Genomic DNA, 7,257 nt, shown 5'->3' with positions numbered 1-7,257 from the left:
TCCAGTGTACTCCTTGAAAATATTAAAATGATTTGTAACTGTTTAAATTATTCCCTTAAGAATGTTTTGCAGAATGAAAAGGTTGAAAGCTCAGTGACTCATTGGAAGCCATTTACTAAGATAATGTATTGATGTAAGAATGCCCTCTCCTACAATGTTTTATATTTTGCTTGGTTGAAGTTTTGCTTAAATGATGACATAAATGCTTACATTATGAAATAATACTTACAGTTGAAGTCGGAAGTTTACATACACTTAGGTTGGAGTCATTACAACTTGTTTTTCAACCACTCCACAAATTTCTTGTTAACAAATTACAGTTTTTGGCAAGTCAGTTAGGACATCTACATCTACTAGTAATTTTTCCAACAATTGTTTACAGACAGATTATTTCACTTATAATTCACTGTATCACAATTCCAGGGGGTCAGAAGTTTACATACACTAAACTGACTGTGCCTTAAAACAGCATGGAAAATTCCATAAAATGATGTCATGGCTTCAGAAGATTCTGATAGACTAATTGACATCATTTGAGTAAATTGGAGGTGTACCTGTGAATGTATTTCAAGGCCTACCTTCAAACTCAGTGCCTCTTTGCTTGGCATCTTGGGAAAATCAAAGAAATCAGCCAAGACCTCAGAAAATAAATTGTAGACCTCTACAAGTTTGATTCATCCTTGGGAATAATTTCCAAACGCCTGAAGGTACCACGTTCATCTGTACAAACAATAGTACGCACGTATAAACACCATGAGACCACGCAGCCATCATACTGCTCAGGAAGGAGACATGTTCTGTCTCCTAGAGATGAACGTACCTTGGTGGAAAAAGTGCAAATCAATCCCAGAACAACAGCAAAGGACCTTGTGAAGATGCTGGAGGAAACAGGTACAAAAGTATCTATATCCACAGTAAAACGAGTCCTATATCCACATAACCTGAAAGTGCGCTCAGCAAGGAAGAAGCCACTGCTCCAAAACCGCCATAAAAAAGCCAGACTACGGTTTGCAACTGCACATGGGGACAAAGATTGTACTTTTTGGAGAAATGTCCTCTGGTCTGATGAAACAAAAATAGAACTGTTTGGCCATAATGACCATCGTTATCATTGGAGGAAAAGGGGGGAGGCTTGCAAGTCGAAGAAAACCATCCCAACCGTGAAGCACGGGGGTGGCAGCATCATGTTGTGTGGGTGCTTTGCTGCAGGAGGGACTGGTGTACTTCACAAAATAGATGGCATCATGAGATAAGAAAATTATGTGGATATGTTGAAGCAACATCTCAAGACATCAGTCAGGAAGTTAAAGCTTGGTCGCAAATGGGTCTTCCAAATGGACAATGACCCCAAGCATACTTCCAAGGTTGTGGCAAAATGGCTTAAGGACAGCAAAGTCAAGGTATTGGAGTGGCCATCACAAAGCCCTGACCTCAATCCTATGGAACATTTGTGGGCAGAACTGAAAAAGCATGTGCGAGCAAGGAGGCCTACAAACCTGATTCAGTTACACCAGCTCTGTCAAGAGGAATGGGCCAAAATTTACCCAACTTATTGTGGGAAGCTTGTGGAAGGCTACCTGAAACATTTGACCCAAGTTAAACAATTTCAAGGCAATGCTACCAAATACTATTTGAGTTTATGTAAACTTCTGACCCACTGGGAATATGAAAGAAATAAAACTCAAATAAATCATTCTCTCTACTATTATTCTGACATTTCACATTCTTAAAATAAAGTGGAGATCCTAACTGACTTAAGACAGGAAATTTTTACTAGGATTAAATGTCAGGAATTGCAAAAAAAAATATTTGGCTAAGGTGTATGTAAACTTATGACATCAACTGTAAATAAAAGTAGGGATGAAGTCAATCTCTTCTCCACTTTCAGCCGGGAGAGGTTGACATGCATATTATTAATATGCATTAGCTCTCTGTGTACATCCAAGGGCCAGCCGTGTTGCCCTGTGCTGAGCCAATTGCAATTTTCCTAAGTCGTTTTTTGTGGCACTTGACCACACAACTGAACAGTCTTCAAGGTGTGACAAAACTAGGGCCTGTAGGACCTGTCTTGTTGATAGTGTTGTTAAGAAGGCAGAGCATCGCTTTATTATAGACCGACTTTTCCCCACCTTAGCTACTACTGCATCAATATGTTTTGACCATGACAGTTTACAATCTAGGGTTACTCCAAGCAGTTTAGTCATCTCAACTTGCTCAATAACCACATTATTTATTACAAGATTTAGTTGATGTTTTGGGTTTAGTGAGTGTTTTGTTCCAAATACAATGCTTTTAGTTTCAGAACTATTTAGCGCTAACTCATTCCTTGCCACCCACTCTGAAACTAACTGCAGCTCTTTGTTGAGTGTCATTTCAGTCACTGTAGTAGCTGACGTGTATAGTGTTGAGTCATCCGCATACATAGACACTCTGGCTTTACTCGAAGTCAGTGACATGTCGTTAGTAAAAATGGCAAAAAGCAAGACGCCTAAACAGCTGCCCTGGGCAATTCCTGATTCTTACGGGATTGTTGAGAGGCTTCCATTAAAGAACACCCTCTGTGTTCTGTTAGACGAGTAACTCTTTATCCACATTATAGCAGGGGGTGTAAAGCCATAACACATACGTTTTTCCAGCAGCAGACTATGATCGATAATGTCAAAAGCTGCACTGAAGTCTAAACAAGCCCCCACAATAATTTTATCATCAATTTCTCTCAGCCAGTCATCAGTCATTTGTGTAAGTGCTGTGCTTGTTAAGTGTCCTTCCCTATAAGCATGCTAAAATTATGTTGTCAATTTGTTTACTGTGAAATAGCATTGCATCTGGTCAAACACCATTTTTTCCAGAAGTTTACTAAGGGTTGGTAACAGGCTTATTGGTCGGCTAATTGAGCCAGTAAAGGGGGCTTTACTATTCTTGGGTAGTGGAATGACTTTAGCTTCCCTCCAGGCATGAGGGCGCATGCTCTCTAGTACGCTTAAATTGAAGATGTGGCAAATAAGAGTGGCAATATCATCTGCTATTATCCTCAGTAATTTTCCATCCAAATTTAACAAATTCTTATTTTCAAAGACGTCCTAGGAACAGTGGGTTAACGGCCTTGTTCAGCGGCAGAACGACAGATTTTTACCTTGTCAGCTCGGGGATTCGATTTTGCAACTTTGTGGTTACTAGTCCAACGCTCTCACCATTACGCTACAGTGAGGGAAAAAAGTATTTGATCCCCTGCTGATGTTGTACGTTTGCTCACTGACAAAGAAATGATCAGTCTATAATTTTAATGGTAGGTTTATTTGAACAGTGAGAGACAGAATAACAACAAAAAAATCCAGAATAAGACATTTGCAGTTTAATGAGGGAAATAAGTATTTGACCCCCTCTCAATCAGAAAGATTTCTGGCTCCCAGGTGTCTTTTATATAGGTAACGAGCTGAGATTAGGAGCACACTCTTAAAGGGAGTGCTCCTAATCTCAGTTTGTTACCTGTAAAAAAGACACCTGTCCATAGAAGCAATCAATCAGATTCCAAACTCTCCACCATGGCCAAGACCAAAGAGCTCTCCGAGGATGTCAGGGACAAGATTGTAGACCTACACAAGGCTGGAATGGGCTACAAGACCATCGCCAAGCAGCTTGGTGAGAAGGTGACAACAGTTGGTGCGATTATTCGCAAATGGAAGAAACACAGAAGAACTGTCAATCTCCCTCGGCCTGGGGCTCCATGCAAGATCTCACCTCGTGGAGTTGCAATGATCATGAGAACGGTGAGGAATCAGCCCAGAACTACACGGGAGGATCTTGTCAATGATCTCAAGGCAGCTGGGACCATAGTCCCCAAGAAAACAATTAGTAACACATTAGCCGTAAAGGACTGAAATCCTGCAGCGCCCGCAAGGTCCCCCTGCTCAAGAAAGCACATATACATGCCTGTCTGAAGTTTGCCAATGAACATCTGAATGATTCAGAGGACAACTGAGTGAAAGTGTTGTGGTCAGATGAGACCAAAATGGAGCTCTTTGGCATCAACTCAACTCGCCGTGTTTGGAGGAGGAGGAATGCTGCCTATGACCACAAGAACACCATCCCCACCGTCAAACATGGAGGTGGAAACATTATGCTTTGGGGGTGTTTTTCTGCTAAGGGGACAGGACAACTTCACCGCATCAAAGAGACGATGGACGGGGCCATGTACCGTCAAATCTTGGGTGAGAACCTCCTTCCCTCAGCCAGGACATTGAAAATGGGTCGTGGATGGGTATTCCAGCATGACAATGACCCAAAACACACGGCCAAGGCAACAAAGGAGTGGCTCATGAAGAAGCAGATTAAGGTCCTGGAGTGGCCTAGCCAGTCTCCAGACCTTGTCTCTTTCTTGATCTGTTGGTTAAGGGCTTGTAAGTAAGCATTTCACAGTAAGGTCTACACTTGTTGTATTCAGCATATGTAAAGTTTGATTGGATTTGATTTGAGATGTGATTAGGAGAGAAGTAGACCAAGATGTCCCACCATTTTATTTATTTTTCTAACTTGTTGGGAAAGTGGTAAAAATGTCAGTTGTTTGCGAGAAAGTTTTTTGGGGAAATGGTTAATGCTGTTACTAAAACAGATCATTGTACTCTGATTCCAGATTTAAATAGCAGCGAAGTAGACCAAGATGACATACCCTCTTCATTTTTGTAATTGATGTAATTGACGCGGTTAGTAAAGCAGCTGTATTGTTTGATTGGTATGTGATATTTTTGTTCTAATTTCAGATTTGAATAACAGAGAAGTAGTGGAATATTCCATATGCTCTAGCTTTTTGTGTACCGTAAATTCCGGACTATAAGCCGCAACTTTTTTCCCAGGCTTTGAACCTCGCGGCTTAAACAATGACGCGGCTAATGTATGGATTTTTCCCGATTTCAATTTTTTTCTCAAAAAAAACCACATTCTGTGACGTGCTCAGTTTTTTGGCAGCATGAAGCTTTCATTAGACCAATGAAATTGCCGAACGGGTTAAGGTCAAACAACTTTTTTGTTTACTGTTTAGATTAAATCGAGCGCCCTCAAACTTCCCATCGTTCTGATTACGGTAGTCATTTTGTCACCCTCATCATGGCAAAGACACGGAGAAATGCATATGATGCAGCTTTCAAGTTGAAGGCGATTGATCTGGCTGTTGGAAAAGGAAATAGAGCTGCTGCACGGGAGCTTGGTCTTAATGAGTCGATGATAAGACGTTGGAAACAGCAGTGTGAGGAATTGACTCAGTGCAAAAAGACAAGTAAAGCTTACTGCAAATTTTTTTTTTTTACAAGCCGTGTTTCGTTAAAGCCTATTTATTTTTGTTACAAGCCGTGTTTCGTTAAAGCCTATTTATTTTTGTTACAAGCTGTGTTTCGTTAAAGCCTATTTATTTTTGTTACAAGCCGTGTTTCGTTAAAGCCTATTTATTTTTGTTACAAGCCGTGTTTCGTTAAAGCCTGTGTAAAGTTCATTTGTTTCAATGTACCGGTAGGCACCTGCGGCTTATAGACATGTGCGGCTTATTTATGTTCAAAATATTATTTATTTTTTAATTCAGTGGGTGCGGCTTATATTCAGGTGCGCTTAATAGTCCGGAAATTACGGTAAATTGTTTGTTTCAAAAGTAGCATTGTTTTCAGTGAATAGAGTAGAATGTTGGAAGTGAATATGTCACAATGGGGCCTTTAGAGTGTTGAGAGAATACCATAAAAGTGGATGGAAAACCAAAATAATCTTTTTATTAGTTTAAAACTATAAATGGTATCAAAAAGTTGTACGCAAGCACACTCTTCCATACAGATCTGCACGTTTTAAAGTTTGTTTTAAAGTTTGTACGATTGTCATGTCCTGACCCTAGTAAGATGTAATTTTCTATAGTAGAGTAGGTCAGGGCGTGACAGGGGGTGGTTTGTGTTTTTCTATGTTTTCTATATCTATGTGTGTGTTCTAGGTTTTCTATTTCTATGTTTTTTTGGGGGGGTTGATCTCCAATTGGAGGCAGCTGGTCCTCGTTGCCTCTGATTGGAGATGATATTTAAGTAGGGCTTTTCTTCCTGGGTTTTTGTGGGTAGTTGTTTTCCGTTTTGTCAAGTGTACCTGACGGAACTGTTGGCTGTCGTTTTGTCGTTTTGTTGTTTTGTTTAAGTGTCTTCAATAAAGTAAATATGAGCACTCTACACGCTGCGCCTTTGTCCCCTTTAGACGACCCGCGTTACAGAACTACCCACCATGGTTGGATCAAGCGGTGTGCCCAGGCAGAAATGGACACCTGGTCTCATAAGGAGTGGACGGAGAGCAGAAACTGGACTTGGCGCCAGGTAATCGAGCGATATCGGAGCCTACCTGGGAAGAATGAGAGGCAGCCCCAAAAATATTTTTTGGGGGGACACACAGGTAGTTTGGCTGGGCCAGGGGTGAGGCCTGAGTCAACTCCCCGTGCTTTGTGTGGTGAGCATGTGCCTGCCTCTCGCACTCTCTCTCCAGTGCGCCTCCATAGCACAGTACGTCCAGTGCCTGCTCCTCGCGCTCTCCCTCCAGTGCGCCTCCATCATCCAGTACGTCCTGTGCCTGCTCTTCGCACTCTCCCTCCAGTTCGCATCCATAGCCCAGTAAGGCCGGTACCTGCTTTGAGCACTCGGTCCTCAGTGCGTCTCCCCAGTCCGGTAAGACGGGTTCTAGCTCCACGTACAAAGCCTCCAGTGATAATCGATGGTCCGACGCCTTTAGAGATGATCCATGGCACTAAGCCTCTAGTGATGATCCATGGCCCGGAGCCTGTAGGGATGTTCCATGGCACAAAGCCTGCAGAGGTATTCCATGGCCCGGAACCTGTAGAGATAATCCTTGGCAAAAAGCCTGGAGGGATTATAAATGGTCCGGAGCCTGTAGGGATAAACCATGGCACGAAGCCTGTAGGAATAATCCATGGCCCGGCACCTGTAGAGATAATCCATGGTAAGAAGCCTCCAGTGATGATCCAGGGCGCGGAACCTGTAGACATGATCCATGGCATGGAGCCAGCAGCAACGGTCACTAGTCCGGAACCTAGTATGACGCCTCCCAGTCCGGAACCTACGGCGACGTTTCTCCGTCCGGAGACTCCAGCGACGCTCCCCAGTCCGGAGCCTCCAGCGACGCTCCCCAGTCCGGAGCCTCCAGCGACGCTCCCCAGTCCGGAGCCTCCAGCGACGCTCTCCAGTCCGGAGCCTCCAGCGACGCTCCCCAGTCCGGAGCCTCCAGCGACGC

The sequence above is a fragment of the Salmo trutta genome, chromosome 9 (genome assembly GCF_901001165.1).
Source record: "Salmo trutta chromosome 9, fSalTru1.1, whole genome shotgun sequence".
NCBI lineage: Eukaryota > Metazoa > Chordata > Actinopteri > Salmoniformes > Salmonidae > Salmo > Salmo trutta.
Note: the sequence above shows the minus strand (reverse complement) of the source record.